The 17610-nt window shown below is 35.6% G+C and overlaps 1 long non-coding RNA gene across 1 annotated transcript; it reads right to left on the minus strand.

Moving 5' to 3' along the window:
• Positions 1–3471: 3471 nt before the first annotated feature.
• LOC134810018 (uncharacterized) lies at positions 3472–11214 on the minus strand. The gene is made up of 2 exons (XR_010157079.1): positions 11066–11214; positions 3472–3989 (listed from the first exon to the last, which is right to left on the minus strand). It is a non-coding gene; the product is annotated as an uncharacterized LOC134810018 (long non-coding RNA).
• Between the last annotated feature and the right edge of the window lie 6396 nt (positions 11215–17610).

Below are 17610 nucleotides of genomic sequence, written 5' to 3' on the forward strand. Positions count from 1 at the left end.
AGTGTCTGTTATTTTTTGTCTCTTTAGTAATAGCCATTCTAACTGGGATAAGATGATATATCATTGTGGTTTTGATTTGCATTTACCAGATTATGAGTGATGTTGAGCATTTTTTCATTTACCTGCTGCCCATTTGCACGTCTTCTTTTGAGAACTGTCTGTCCATGTCCTTTGCCCACCTTTTATTGGGATTATTTGTGGGGTTTTTTTGTCGTTGTTTTATTGTTGAATTGTTTGAATTCCTTGTATATTCTGGATATTAGTTCCTTGTCAGATGAATGGTTTGCAAATGTTTTCTCCTATTTAACAGATTGTCTCTTCACTCTTGTTTCCTTTGCTGTGCAGAAGCCTTTTAGTTTAATATATTCCCATTTGTCGATTTTTGTTTTAGTTGTCTGTGCTTTTGAGGTATTAGCCATAAAATCTTTGCCTAGACCAACGTTCTGAAGTGTTTTCTCTGTTTGCTTTTAGTAGTTTTATAGTTTTGAGTTTTACATTTAAATCTTTAATCCAACTTGAATTCATTTTTTCTATATGGTGAGAGACGAGGGTCTAGTTTCGCTCTTATGCATATTGCTATCTAATTTTCCCAGCACCATTTATTGAAGAGGACGTCCTTCCTCTAGTGGATGTTCTAGGCACTTTTGTAGAAAATAAGTTGGTTGTAAATATGTTGATTTATTTTTGGGTTCTCTATTCTTTTCCATTGGACAGAATACCAATACCAATGCTGTTTTGGTTATATAGCCCAGTAACATATTTTAAAGCCAGGCACTTTCATGCCTCTAGCTTTGTTTTTTTGGTCAAGATTGCGTTAGTTATTCTCACTTTTTTTTGGTTCTATGTGAACTTTAGTATTGTTTTTCTATTTCTGTGAAAAATGACATTGGTATTTTAATACAGATTTCATTGAATCTGTAAATTGCTTTGGGCAGTATGGTTATTTTAACAATATTAATTCATGAATATAAGATGTCTTCCCATTTGTTTGTGTACTCTTGAATTTCTTTCATCAATGATAAAACTAATTTTGATAGTAATTTAGGGGCCATGATAAAAACTAGCTTAAGGACCAAGCTTATGTGCCAATGATGACAGAGTACAAACATAGAAAAATCCAGAATCCTTGATGATGTCGTTGAACACTTAATTAATTAGTCTTTGACCTACGATATTTTCTGGTTTCTTGTTATAGGAGATAGTTATCTCTATTTTTTAAGGCAATTGAATTGGAATCTTCTGCTCCTGGTAGCCAAGAACATACTAATTTTCACAGCTGTTATATATGTAACATTTTAAAAACTTTTTATTTTTAAATAATTATGGACTCCAGGAAGTTGAAAAAATAGCACCGAGAGTCCTGTGTGCTCTTCATCCAACAATGATTATCTTGTATAACGGTAGTACAATATTGAAATCACAAAATTGACTTTGGTGCAATACTGATAACTAAACTACAGATCTCATTCAGTTTTCATGATTTTTTATACATTCCTCTGTGCATGTGTGCGTGTGTGTGTGTGTGTGTAATTTTATACAACTTTACGTCATGTACAGGTTTGTGTGGCCACTACCATAATCAAGATACAGAACTGCTCCTTCACTACAAGGAACTCTTCATGTCATTTTTTTATACTCCACCCATCCACCCTGACAACAACTAATATGTTCTTAGCCTCTGTAATTTTGTCATTTTGAGAATATTATATGAATGGAATCATATAGTATGCAACTTTTTGAGACCGCTTGTTTTCATTAAGCATGATGCACTTGAATACCATTCAGTTTGCTGCACATATAGTTTGTTTATTTTTATTGCTGAGCAGTGTTCCATTTTATGGATGTACCAGAATTTGTTTAACCATTTATCCAAGGACATTTGGATTATTTCTAGTTTTTGCTATTGTGAATAAAGCTGCTATGAATCTTCATGTACAGGTGTGTGTCTGTGTGTGTGTATGTGTGTGTAAGTTTTCACTTCTCTGGGGTAAATGCCCAAGGTTGTTATTGCTGGGTCATATAGTAAGTACATCTGTTATTTTGTAAGAAATGGTCAAATAGTTTTCCAGAGTGGCTGTACCATTTTACATTCTACAATGTATAAGAATTCCAGTGGCTCACGCCTATAATCCCAGCATGTTGGGAGGCTGAAGTGGGTAGATCATTTGAGGTCAGGAGTTCAAGACCAGCCTGGCTGACATGGTGAAACCCCATTTCTACTAAAAATACAAAAATTAGCCAGACATGGTGGTGGGTGCCTGTAATCCCAGCTACTCAGGAGGCTGAGGCAGGAGAATCGCTTGAGCCTGGGAGGCAGAGGTTTTGGTGAGCTGAAATCATGCCACTGCATTCCAGCCTGGGTGACAGAGTGAGACTCTATCTCAAAAAATAATTATAATAATAATAATTCCAGTTTCTCTGCATTGTCACCAGCATTTTGAATTACACTAACATTTTTAAGCCATTCTGAGTGTGTAGTCATAGCTCAATAAAGCATTTTTAATTTTTTCAAAGGATACATAAAAAATTATTAACAATGGTTATATTGGGGAAACAGTTTGGAAACGAGGGAAGGGTAGATGTTTTATTTTGTAGTTTTGTATTTTGTTTGGATATCCTTATGTGTATATATTAGTTGCATATATTATGTCTACAGGACATATATATGGGCCTTTGTTTTTTGTTTTATTTTCATATTTGTTTTTAAGTCCATAATAAAAGTTTAACAATTCTGTTATTATAGAGTAGAAGTAAATATCTGTATAGCTTTTTCTGTGTTGGTAACAGAACTAATGTCAAGAAAAAGCCACAGACATCTAACAATGTTGGCTGTCCTGGTTTTACATTTTACTGTTTTGACACTTATTTACCTAAACTGAATATAACGTTTCCCTTGTGTCTACAAATTTGCCAGATTACATCCTGTTCTACACATGACTACACTTATTGTCTTCTGAAGCCACACAAACAAAATATATTTTCCTGTTAAGTGCCATGCTTAATAGCATTTTGGAATTTAATTGCTTGTCTTTTATACAACTGAGAGAGAATGCAACCCTTGCCTTCCTTGAAGTGTATTTATTTATGCTACAATACAATTTTTACTCTCAATTTGATCTTTTAAGAGGAATGTTTGTACTTCATTGGTTTTTGAGTAAGGTCACACAGAGTAAATGTGTAAACACTGGTAATCTGCTGTCTGAATAATGAATCTCAGAAAGGCCTGCAAAACCTCTGCATTTATCAAGGACAGAAAAATTGCCTAATCAAGCAACATGCAAGGAGCAGAAATAGAATGAGGTAAGCCCCAACTGTAAGTGTCAGGGAAAGTGCTTTCCGCTGGGCATAGTCATTCCAGCCACCCTCAAGGTCATCACCTTTTGCCCTAAATGGATTGGTTGTGTGGTAAACTATTCTGATTGTTCACACATGTGGATGACCTTCAGGAAAAGAACAGCAGGGACACCCCTGTGGTAAAACATGTTGGATTTATTGATCATTGTAACAAGGAAGAACAGACACCATGGGGAGATATGAGATGTCTCAGTGACAGAATGTTAGTGGGAACCTGTTACAAGATTTGATCTTTAGTTGGGTGACTTGGGGAAGGGTTTAAGAAAGGTGAGCTTTTCTCTAAATTGGCCGTCAGAAAGCAGGGTCAATTCTCAATAGATCTTATTTATAAAGAGGGGAGACTAGAGTAAGGCTAAAGCTCTAACTGGTAAAGAAGTAGCCATCATTCATTTTAGCCGAAAGAGAGTGCTTGGTATTTTGTGAGTGGCACAGTGACTTTGCTTTTATATTGGCTTAGAAAAAATTATGTAGTTGCTCCATATTGTCTCATTCTACCCATGATATCAGAGTAACCTTGTTTGAGGTTGGTACTCTGTGAGACTGTTAATGTTCGAGAAAAGAATAACATGATCCAGCTGTCGGTGCCACCCACATCAGTTTCTGAATGTCAGCAGCTGCTCCTTTTTCGCTTTCTCCTGTGAGTGGAAAAAGTTGAAGCCACAATATCATAGATTGCTATATGGACCACAGCTTGGCATTTACTCATGTAGCTTTTAAATGTATTTCATTTATTTGCCATAGCTCTTTGACCTGGTTTTCAAGCATGTTGTCATTATTCCAAGGTTAAATGCTAACATAAAAACGCACGACTTTCCCATTATCCTAAAAGTCAAGCCTGTCTGATTCAGCTTTCTGCCTCCAGGCTAAGCTGCCCATAATGATTGTAAAAAATTGATGTCTTTTCTGCTTTTAATGATCTAGCTGAGGAAGAAAATTCTACTGTTGCCCTCAGAACTCCACAGCCTTCACTCTGACTTTGAAAATGTTTTTCTACTCGGTCCTCCATGGAGATGCTCTCTCTCCTGTATAATTGAACTAATTTCCTGGAGCAGGCTTTAGAACCAAGGACCCCAAACCAGAAGGCTTTAGGCTGAATCTGGCCAGCTGACCTGTTTTATTTTGTATGCATGGTGTTTTAAAAACAGGTGAAATTTTGGGGCCGGGCGTGGTGGCTCACGCCTGTAATTCCAGCACTTTGGGAGGCCGAGGCTGGCAGATCACGAGGTCAGGAGATCGAGACCATCCTGGCTCAAACGGTGAAACCCTGTCTCTATGAAAATAGATTGTTGGAGAAATTGGGATACGATTTTTTAATAACTTGTGTGTCTTCCTAGAACTGGTATGCAACAGACTCTAAATTTCATCCTATTATTATTGGTATAGACTAATCTTAGGTGGTTCATTTTCTCCTATATTTATCTACCTTTTCCTGTCGCTCGATAAAGATTTACTGCTCTATCTTTTCCTGTCTCTCAGTAAAGATTTCCTGATACCTACAGTAAAACTTTGCCAAGGATAGGTTAGTAACATTTATTCCCAGGTAATTGAAATAAAATATACTGTAGAGAGTTCATCAGCACATGTTCTTGAGAAACTTCCTTCTTTGATTGTATTTCTTATTTGCCAATCCATCACAAACCAGAGTTATCACTTCTCATTTCTATACTTAAAAAAATCATAGCAGCAAAACTCTTTGTTTGATGACTCCTAAATTGGATCATTCCCATAAAATTGCCCTGCTCTCCCAAGCTGTTTCTCACCTTTGATCTGCTTAGGACAGTCTTTCAGCCCTGTCCTAAGAAGAGTTCCAATTTCCCTTCTGAGCCACCTTTTAAAAGAAGTAATTATATTTAGAACCTTGGAGCCAAAAATGGCTTATGTCTGATAAAATAAATTGGATTAATTTTCTTTTCCCTTTAGAGTGAACAGCACTTGACTGAATAATATCTTAAAGATGCTTTGGATTCAAACACTGAGCTTATGAGCATAGTCTCAGTTTCATTGCCGCTGTAAACCTGGGAAGAGCATTCAAAATTACAAAAATAAACAAAAACATAGAAAAAGTAAAAAAGCACACAAAAATAAACAACAGACAATAGGAAAAGCCAACCTAATGTTTTTAAGATTCATTAATCTTGTAGTATGTATCACAACCCATTCCTTTTTGTGGTGAATACAATTTTGTTGCATAAATAAGTCACATTTTGTTTATTCATTGATGGAAATTTTGGGTTGTTTTCACCTTATGATTATAGTGACTAATGATGCTTTGAATCTCCTTGTGTGTTTGTGTGCGTACATTGTTTTCTATCTTGAGTTTATACCTAACAGCAGGATTGATGGATCACATGTTAACACTATGTATAACTTTATGAAGTAATTTGAAACAGTTTTCCAAGGTGACTGTACCATTTTGCAATCCCACAGTAATGCATGAGAGTTCCCATTTGTCCATATCTTCTCCAACACTTACTTTCCATCTGTTTGATTAGATAATCTATTGCATAGGAAGTGGTATCTCATGGTTTGACCAGTTATGTGGATCCTTTTTTTCACATGCTTATTGAGCATTTATATACATTCTTTGGAGAAATGTCAATTCAAATCCTTTGTCTGTTTTTTAAGATTGAGCTATTTGTGGCCAGGCATGGTGGCTCACATATGTAATCCCAGCACTTTGGGAGGTCGAGGTGGGCTGATCACTTGAAGTCAGAGGTTCAAGACCAGCCTGACCAATGTGATGAAACCTCATCTCTACTAAAACTGCAAAAATTAGCCAAGTGTGGTGGTCCTTGCCTGTAATCCCAGGAACTGGGGAGGCTGAGGTGGGAGAATCACTTGAAACCAGGAGGCAGAGGTTGCAGTGAGCTGAGACTGCACCACTGTACTCCAGTCTGGGTGACACAGCAAGACTCCATCTCAAAAAAAAAAAAGAATGTGCTATTTGTATTTCTACTGTTTAGTTGTAAGAGTTTTAATATATTATAGGTACAGATGTAACGCAAATGTTATTAATTTTAGTGAATACTATTTTATTTTACTGTTTATTGCTTGCAGTTTCATATTATATCTAAAAACCACTGCCTAATCCAAGGTCAAAGAAATGTATGTACAGTGGAGAAAATAAATATAAAAAAGAAAAATAATTATGCCTATATTTTCTTCTAATAGCTTTGTAATTTTAGCTCTTAAATTTATGTATGTAATCTATTTTCAGTTAATGTTTTACATGCTATGAAGTACCATTCCATATTTATTAATTTGTACATGAGTTTCCATTTGCCCTAGCACCATTTGTTGCAAAGACTATTCTTTCTTTCATGGAATTTTCTTGGCTTCATTGTTGAAAATCAACTTACCATTAACCTAGAGTTTGTTTCTGGACTCAGAATTCTGTTTCACTAATGTCCATCTACAGTATGCTACTAACACAATATCTTGATTACTGAAGCTATATAGTGAGTTTTGAAATTGGGAAATGTAAGTCTTGCAAATTTTTCTTTATTTTCAAGAATTTTTGACTATTTTGGGTCTTTTGCATTTTCAGATAAATTTTTCAATCAACTTGCCAATTTCTGAAGTAAAGAAAGCTAAGATTTTGATAGGGATTGTGTTGAATCTGCAAATCAATTTTAAAATAATGCAATGAACATGATATGTCTATTTATTGATTACTTTTAATACTGTTTTGTAGCTTTCAGTATACAAGTCTTGTACTTCTTTGTAAAACATTTATAATGTTTATAAAAACAAAAATAATTTATTAATTGTATTTTCAAATTTTCATTACTAGTGGATACAAATTGATTTTTATATGTTGATCTTGTATCCTCAAATATTTCTGAACTAATTTATTATCAGGTTGGTGCAAAAGAAATTGTGGTTTTTGCAATTATTTGTAGTTTTTATAATTTTCCACATATAAGATCATGTAATCTGCAAAAGAATATAGTCTTATTTCTCCCTTTTAAATCTGTCTGGGTTCCTTTTTTTTTTTTTTTTTTTGAGACGGAGTCTCGCTCTGTCTCGCTTTGTCGCCCAGGCTGGAGTGCAGTGGCGCTATCTCGGCTCACTGCAAGCTCCACCCCCCCAGGTTCACACCATTCTCCTGCCTCAGCCTCCCGAGTAGCTGTGACTACAGGCGCCCGCCACCGTGCCCGGCTAATTTTTTTTTGTTTGTATTTTTAGTAGAGACGGGGCTTCACCATTTTAGCCAGGATGGTCTCCATCTCCTGACCTCGAGATCCGCCCACCTTGGCCTCCCAAAGTGCTGGGATTATAGGCGTGAGCCACCACTGTCGGCCTGGGTTCTTTATCTTTTAATTGCCTAATTGTTTTAGCTAGAACCTCCAGTACAATATAGAAATGATAAACTTGTGGAGATTTACGTTAGGACGTACTTTTTCTCATATATTGGTTTTGAAGTAAGCAGGTTACAATAAGCTGAAGGAGTTGAGATGAAAAGAGGCCTCTGGATACTGATGCTTATAAAAAATAATAGAAGAATCAGAGTTGGTGGGGGATTTTTTTTGATTAATCAAATAGCAGTCTTCACTAGAGAATTCTATATTTTCTCTCGCTTTTGTAAATCAAAATCAACTGAAGGGCTTTATATCAAAAAATTACTGAGTCAAGGTTATGGTGCATAGTGTTTCCTTTGTTATTATTACTGTACTCCAATATTTATCTGGCTTATGTTAGGTAATGCAATAAAACTATTTAGCTAATTTAATTAAGTATTCTTGACAATACTAGAAAAGAATATGTGGCCCACATTATTCCAACCGCTTAAACAGTGATTTTACTGACATTTAACTGGAAGTTAGTTTTAGAAGGGGTGTAATTTTTTTCTCTCCTAAGTAACTAATTTGATTTTATTACTGTCATAAATTAGTTAACTGACTGTGCCATCTTCTTTGCATTAACTGTGGGGTTGGTTTGAGATAATTTGTAGCCATCCATTAGTAATGGATTTAGTAAATAATTTTGACCAAAACATGTTCTGTGTACTTCCTGCTGGATTTACATGGTCTTTCCGCTTGCCATTTTTTTCCATGCCATTTATTTTCCAAGTGATTTTTCAATGTCTCCTTTTGTACTGTATCTGTTTAAGTCACTTTCAGTGTTTCCTGAAACTGAGACACCTATAAGTCAACAAGAACAATAACAAAAAATCTCAAAAGTATAAACTAAAAATCTTGAAAAGAAACGTATTACTATTTCTACCTCGAAATGATAAATGCTTTACAAAGGTGGAGGAAACGGATGTCCCATCCTTTTTTTATTCTTTCTTCCTCCAAATTAGCCTGCCTGTAAGCACTACTGTGGATTTTGCTTGAGTTCCACCCTATCTGGACAATTTACACTGGCCAATGTGCTGCTTTTATCAACGTATCTCCAGTTGCAAAAATATCTGTGTTATGTTGTATATGTATATTTTAATAAATAAATATGCAATTGAATTTGATCAGTGAAAAAATAGAAAAGCCCTCATCCTTGACAAAGTAATTTTTTTCAAGTTGTGTTTAGGAAGGTGGTGGAGATCTTAAGAGTCAGTGAATCAAGTCAAATGGCAAAAGAAGCAGAAAATAATGGAAGGAGCAACAGAAGGAAAAATGATTCTCCCTCAGCACAACCATTTAAATAAATTGAATACACTATCAGAAAGGCAGTGTGCTATTTTCAGGACTTAGAAATTGTCAGAACAGCCCTTTCTAGATTTGCTTCAAGCTGCTGGCAGTCTCATTCCATTCACCCATTAGGCTGACGATGAAAAGCAAGCCAGGTGGCTTATGTATGCATTCAAAAACAAAGTTGTTTTATCCAAATGTGAGAATGGACAAGAAGTGAAAATAGTCCTATGATCTGCAAATGAGAAAGAGACTTCTTTCAAAAAAGATTTCTCACGCTGAAAAAAAAAGCCTCTTGAAATACAGAAGAAATTTTTACTTGTTCATTCGGCAGGAGAAGAACCTGTCTGTATTGCCTTTACGAGACTTTGAAGCTGACATATACAGATTATTTTTAAAAGTATAGAGCTAACGTTTGAAAGACTTGCCAATATACTTTTCATTAATCCTGATGTGTGTCATTTGAAGTCAAAAGGACAACTACTTCAAGATAAAAATATATTTCCTGCTGCCAATGACCAAAACCATAAAAAGAGCAAAGCATGGAATTTTGAGTGTGAATATGCACACTATAGGTGAGGAGATGTATCTATGTATACAGACACACATACACAGAGTCTGGAAGTCACTTCTTTTCTTCACAATATTAGCAACTAAAAATTGTAAACTACCTGAATTTTAGAAGATATCCTAATTGAGAACACATCTGGTTTAAAAGCCCATGTTTGGTGCAACATTGACAAAGTTGAATTGTAACGGCCTTACTTAATACTTATAAAATCCTAGGTTTTAAAAGGCAAAGAAAAAAAAATAGAGAGAAAACCATAGTTCTGACTCCTAACTCATAAAACTAAAATGAGTAGCTCTCATAGGCACACACTTCACAGATCTCCTTCAGTCTCCTCCATTATACATGGACCAGTTACGCCTTCCAGACAGAAATGATCATTGCTTACCCTGTTGGAAGTGTGAGCACATAATAACATGAGGACATTTGGAAAGGTGGAAAATAGTGTGCCAAGAAAGAAAAAGAAAAAGAACTCCAGACAGGATTTGCAGAAGGGAAATAATTTATTCTGCTATTGGTTTAAGGTTTGCAAATATGATAATTCATGGACATTTGGAATTATGGTTCATACTTGAAACCTAATGGTTGAAGAAAGCAAAAAATACCACAAGATCTATTTCATAATATTAAAATACTTATTTCAAGCTTTTTGGAAACAAGTTCAATAGCTAAACCGTTCTTTTTTTTTTTTGAGACGGAGTCTCGCTCTGTCGCCTAGGCTGGAGTGCAGTGGCGCGATCTCCGCTCACTGCAGGCTCCGCCCCCCGGGGTTTACGCCATTCTCCTGCCTCAGCCTCCCGAGTAGCTGGGACTACAGGCGCCCGCCAACCTCGCCCGGCTAATTTTTTGTATTTTTAGTAGAGACTGGGTTTCACCGTGTTAGCCAAGATGGTCTCGATCTCCTGACCTCGTGATCCGCCCGCCTCGGCCTCCCAAAGTGCTGGGATTACAGGCGTGAGCCACCGCGCCCGGCCAACCGTTGTTTAAAAGAACGGAATTAAACAGTAGTTTAGGGTCAGATGTTTAAGCGCTTTTGATTGTTAAAAGGTTAAATGAGTTGTAGGTGTGCCCCTTGTTCTAAGACTGCATTACCTAAGACATACTGAAATTTTGATTCTGTCACTCTGTACCTTTTGATCTGTCTGCCTGTCCTTTGTCAAGACAAGTGCAATACCGAAATCCTAACATTCAACTGTTGAGAATTTCTATCTTGTCTATTATTGTACTGTATTACAGGAAGCTTTCTCCATCTTTACACCAAGTAATTAGGGGAAAAAAACCCCTGTATATTTCTCGGCTGTTTCAATATCATAAAAAAGACTTGAAAATTTCAGACAAGGCTGGAAACTGCTGAGCTTGAGTGCAACACCTCTGGGTTTACCGTTTAACCATTCCCCTCCGAGGTTTTACTACCTTTCTAGGGCGCAGCTAGGAATCAGCGCCATCATCACTGGTAGGAATCACAAGTGTTAGTCTTTTCTTTACTTTTGGGAATTTCTTGCTTTATACTTACTTCCTCCACATTCTCTGCTTTCTTTCAACCGCTCCAGAACAGCTTGTATTTTCCCCTCACTGCATTGGATATTTATGAAAACAAAATGTTCATTTAACTCAAGCTTCTCCAAACTCTTGGAGGACAAAGAATTACAAATCCCAAATATATGTAACCTGAGGAAGAAAAAAACATGGAAATGCAAATAATAATTTAACAGTTTATTAAGTGGTCCTGCCACAAATATAACTTGGAAATACGCTTTCATTTCAGAGTCCCAGGTTGCCAGATTTCATGTTTGGAGTTTCATGAGATTGTTAAGCTCTAAGAAAACCTGAGGGTGCCTAAGTTCTACCCAATTTACTTCACTATATTATTTTTACTTTAGAAATTTCATAAGGACAAAGAATTCAGCCACTAAAAAACAAAAGTGGTAGAACATGGGTTAGAGTGAAGTTTCTAACTCAAGTGCATTGCTTTCACACTTCACTGCTTTAAAAAATTACATTTATACACACATACACACTCAAGGTCACAATGCATAGCTATTATATATTACAGGCATTCCCCATAGATATTGTGAGATCAGTTTCAGACCAATACAATAAATATCACAATTAAGTGAGTCACACAAATGTTTGATTTCCCAGTGTATATAAAAGTTATGTTTACACTATACTGTAGTCTATTAAATATGAAATAGCATTATTTCTAAAAAATGTACATACTTTAATAAAAAAGTACTTTATTGCTCAAGAATACTAAGAATCACCCAAGCCTTCAGTGAATTGTAATCTTTGCTGGTGGAGGGTATTGGCTCGATAATAATGGCTGCTGTCTAATTGGGGTGGTGATTGCTGAACGTTGGAGTGGCTATGGCAATTTCTAAAAATAAGACAACAATGAAGTTTGCTATGTCAACAGACTTCTCCTTTCATAAAAGATATCTCAAAAGAATGCAGTGCTGTTTGATAACATTTTACCTGCATTAGACATTCTTTCAAAATTTGAGTCAATCTGTTCAAACTCTGTCAATACCTTATCAACTAAGTTTATGTAATATTCTAAATTCTTTGTAGTCATTTCAACAATGATCATAGAATCATCAGGAGTAGAATCCATGTTACGAAACTATTTTCTTTGCTCATTCGTAAGAAACAACTCCTCGTCTGTTCAAGTTTTATCATGAGACTGTAGCAATTCAGTCACAACTTTAGACTCCATTTTAAACTCTTGTTCTCTATTGTTTCCACCACATCTGCAGATACTTCCTCTACTGAAGTCCTGAAATTCTCAAAGTCATCTATGAGGGTTGCAATCAACTTCTTCCAAACTGTTGTTTATGTTGATATTTTGATTTCCTCTCATGAATCACAGATGTTTTTAATAGCCATTACAATGGTGAATCCTTTATTATTGAAGTATAAATCACAGAATGGAAGAATTTCAATTAACTTTGCCCTGATCCATCAGAGGAATCACTATCTATGGAAGCTATCACCTTACAAAATGTATTTTTTTTTTTTTTTGAGACGGAGTCTCGCTCTGTCGCCCAGGCTGGAGTGCAGTGGCGCGATCTCGGCTCACTGCAAGCTCCGCCTCCCGGGTTCACGCCATTATCCTGCCTCAGCCTCCCGAGTAGCGGGGACTACAGGCGCCCGCTACCACGCCCGGCTAATTTTTTGTATTTTTAGTAGAGACGGGGTTTCACCGTGTTAGCCAGGATGGTCTCGATCTCCTGACCTCGTGATCCGCCCGCCTCGGCCTCCCAAAGTGCTGGGATTACAGGCGTGAGCCACCGCGCCCGGCCCAAAATGTATTTTTAAAACAAAGAGACTTGAAAGTTCAAACCAGTTCAAATGAGATTATGAGAAATGTGCTACTCTTCCTTTCACTTGAACACTTAGGGATTATTGTGGAGTTATCAGTTAGTCTAATGATAATATTATTGTGTCTTAGGAAATAGAGGGACCTGAGGATAAGGAGAGAGATGAGGGAGCTATTAGTTGGTAGAGCGGTCAGAACACCAACATTTATCAATTAAGTTTGCTGTCTTATATGGTCATGGTTCATGGAATGCCAAAACAATAACCATAGTAACATCAAAGATCACTGATTACAGACCACCATAACAGATATAATAATAATGGCAAAGTTTAAAATGTTGCCAGAATTACTAAAATTTTTCACGCATATTATAAGCACATCCTATTGGAAAACTGTTGCCAATAGACATGCTTAACTTAGGGTTGCCACAAACCTTCAATTTGTAAAAAGCACAATATATGCAAAGTGCCAAAAAGTGGAGTATACTCAAGCAAAGCACAATCAGATGATACATGCGTGTATTTTAAAAAGCCATCTCAATACATTACTCCATGATTAACAACATTTCATTTAGTAGCAAAAGCCTTTTGAGGCATTTCTGGTGCTGTTTAAAGCGTTTTTGTGCTGATTTCTGTGACCCAAACACTTCCGATCAGTTCATAGCAACATATGTTAATGTTGAGAATTACTTCTCAAGTAGGAAAAAATAATTCAAGGTCTAAGAGAATATGGGCTCTTTTCTAAACTCGATTGCTGTGTTTTGGCATCAAAAATCCAATTGTGACCATTCATGAAAAATAGATGAAAAAATATTTGTTCAAAACAAAAATTATAGAAGGTTTACAGGTATACTCATATAATTATCAGTGTATAAGTATAGTTATGTATGCATAATTTCCAGTTTGTAACAGTAAACCTGCAAAGGCCATAAAATAAATTAATCAAAATCAGCATCATTTTTTTCTATGGAGTTTTGACCATTCTCTTGGTTTTTGTTTGTTCATTTTTGGTGTTCAGAAAGACAAGTCTTTTATGAATTAAACTGTTTTTCAAAGAACAATTTTTCTCTTTGGGAAATTCCTATTTTCTTCTAAGCCCATTCTACTTTATATTGGTTTTAAAAACTATTATATTTCACGCACTAGCAAATTTTAAACAATGACTGTAAAATATCAAGAAATTGCAAATCACATTTGAATGTTCCATCCAAAGTATTTCTTTTATTATTAATTTAAAAGGATTCTTTGTGGTAAATGTGCCAGAATATCTTGATTATAATTAAGTCAATTGTTTAGCTTAGTTTTATATTCAGGAAGGTGAAGAATGTGGATGTCTGACTGTTTAAATGCAAATCTATAAGGAGATAAATCCTCAGCAGCATATTTGTTTCTGGCAGCATTTCTATTTTTAGTGATTTAAAAAAATAGCTACAACTGAGGATGTAAATAGAATTAATAATCTGATGATTTTAATCCAGTGGTTTAAAAAATTTAACAGTTCACAGGTCTTGTTAGTTCATACTAATTTCATCAGAGAGAAAGTCATGAGTCTCATTGAAATTAATTTTGCCCAATTACTATGTATAGTTCTTTACAATAGAAAACAGATGGCCTGTTATTTATTATGGTTTGCTTTGTGATAAGAATGTTCATTGTAAAGTGATTTTTAATTTTCAGAGGCTATTTAATTTGCTGCCCTTGGATTTAGTATATGAACTGCCTGATCAGCCTCTTACCCTTTAAAGATAAGGGATTTACTACTTTGAAATTTTGGCTATCTCAACTGCAGAGCTAATAAAAAAACATTTTGTATGCTCTAGGCTTTTATTTTATTAACTGCTGCTTTCTGAAGTCTATGGCACTGTAGGAACTAGAAATAAAGAAGCATCAGGGTATTCAAGTAAAAGTATAAATCATAGAATCATATGGAACGAAAGAAATGCAGCCTTTTTTTTTTCCCCAATGATCAACCAAAACCAACTCCATTTCACAAGCAACTATCAGAAAATCCTTAAAAATCTGATTAAACATATTTATTAAGGAGGTCAAAAAATTTTTATCTAGGTTTTATCTGCTTTGAGATAAGTAGAGAGAAAGTATCTTCGTTTTTCTCAATACATTTATTTTATTAATCACATTGACATGTGAATATGAACCATTTGAATATGTTAATTAAATCCTCTAAGTCTAGTTCACTGAAAGTCATAAGACAACAGTTTCAAAGGACAACTATTGAGATATAACTGAGCCTTTCTGTCACTTATCACTCCCTCCTCCCCATTCAGCGGGTCACCAAAGTCTTTAAATGTTTCCTTTAAATTGGTTGCTTTTTTACCAACCTCACTGAGTCAGCCTCCTCAGGAACCATCAGACTGCATGAATCAGCTAACTGACCTTCTTGTACCCAGTCATCCGCATTTCAGTCCATCCTCCATGCAATTAACTTTCTAAAGTAGAAAGCTTATGGAATTCTTCCTGGCCAGGTTACCTTGAACAAGGTCAGCTGCTTGTAGTCTAAAGCAACTTCCAAATACCTCAGAAATGTCTCAAGGTATTTAATAAACTCTATAGTAGCTATGGGTCTGTTTATTTGCCCTCCCTTGGAAGGGGTTTTAGCCAGAATCAATTGTTCTTCCCTCACACCCTCCCCAAAATGTCTTTCCAGTCTCTTATGTCTGTGTTTGACTCTTATTCTTTTCATTCTTTAAGGTCCAGAACAAATGTCACCTACCCAATGAAGCTCTTCTTATAAAAACCCTCCATTAATTAATTTAACTAATCCTAAGTATGTTATTCATACCTTTAAAAAATCTAGTTAGAGCTCTTATACTGAGATAGATAACCTATTTTATGTTATTGAATGACTTGCTTATGCCTTTAGGACACAGCGCCATAGAAGACTGATAGAGGCTTGTATAATTTATGACTAAATGTTACCATATTTTATAATCCTTTCTTCTATAAGCCATCTTACTTTCAAGGTAGTGATTATTTTGCATGTAGATTTTGTGATCTCATTAATTATCTCAAGTGATATTCATATCCTTTCAGATTAAAGTATATTTAGGCCTAGGATTAATATAATAAAGGTTCTAACTGAGCTACATTTGAGGACCATCTAAACATTTATAAAAAGGTATAGATGAATGTGCTGGGAAATTAATTAAAAATCCAAGTAACATATAGATTAAATATAAAGATACTTGCTAAACATATTTTATATTAGAGAATATATTTACACACATTCATATAGTCATATCAAACCCACAAAACTTAGCCCTGATTGGTCCCAAGAAGCCTTTTCTCTATTTTTAGAACAATCCCTTAGTCTTTAAATGACTATTTCACATCATTTTTCACCTTAAACTTCAACCAGCTCTTTTTCTAACAAGTCTCTCAGCTGAAGACCTTACTCTCAATCTCAAGAAAATACAGGTTATCACAAGAGAGCTTTCGCATGCTCCAATCTCCACACCAACTTACCTTTATTCCTAAGCACATGCTTCGTTCTCTCTCCTCTTATCACAGATGAACTCTTCAGCGGAAGCCAACCCTTCTCCACAGCGTTAGATTGCATCCTTTCCAGCTTACTTGTGTATATTGCTTCAGCAATTGCTGTCTTTCAGTCTGCACTTGTTTCTCCCTTCAAATGAATCATTCCCTTCAGCATGCAAGCCTATTCCAATGCCTCCTAGTTTTGAAAACACAAACAAACAAACAAAAATCACACACCAACACACAAATGATTTTCTTTATTCTACTTCTCTCCACAGTTACCCACCTATTCTCTTTTATGGCAGACCTTTTTAAATGAATTGTCCATAAATTATATGTTATTTCCTCACTTTTTAGTCTGTTTGGAGCACACTGTAATAGATGAACATCACACTAACCCACCAAAAGAGCAACCAAGTTCACATGTTCTTTAAGAAATTTTCTGCCTCTTCTTTCTTCTATAAACTATGTTTTGATGGCTTCATTACATGTTTCCTAACATCACTTGCAATGGGTTCACTCTTACCTTCCCAATGTTTTTTCAGTCTTCTTTGCTTTCTCAATACCTCCCTAACTTCCTAACATTTGACTAGGTTCAGTATTAGTCATACTCATTGCATGATTCATCTCACCCAGTTACAAGGTTTAGTGTCTACAGTGATGGCTCTCAAGTGTATAACCCCAATCAAGATATCCCTCCTCAACTCTACATTAATTTTCCCAAATCCCTATTGGACATCACAACTTGGAAGTCCAACAAATATACCAAGCTTATCAGGTCCAGAACATATGTCCTGATTTATATCCTGTCAAACCCCAAACTGCTTTGGTTGTGCCTTCCCTAATTTAGTGAACAGCAACTCCAATTTTATAGGTACTAAGACAAAAATATGTAATAATTGTCCTTCCTTTCTTTCTCTTTTATTCTACATCAACAAATACTGTAGGCTGTAACTTTAAAATCTACCCAGAATCCAGCCACACCTCACTATATTCACTATTATGATGACTCCACTCTCCCATAGAGTGTTTTTTGATTATTAGCAAGAGCCTTTACCAAATTGCCTTCGTGTTTCTCAGATCATTAGACAGTTTCTAAAAATGTAATCCTGTTAAAACATTGGTTATTAACTAGGGGATATTTTACCCCTTAATGGAGGATACCTGGTAATGTCTGGAAGTATCTTTTGTTGTCAAAATTAGGGAAAAGCTAGTGGGTACAGGCCAGAGATGCTGTTAAACGTC

The sequence above is a fragment of the Pan troglodytes genome, chromosome 4, assembly GCF_028858775.2.
Source record: "Pan troglodytes isolate AG18354 chromosome 4, NHGRI_mPanTro3-v2.0_pri, whole genome shotgun sequence".
NCBI lineage: Eukaryota > Metazoa > Chordata > Mammalia > Primates > Hominidae > Pan > Pan troglodytes.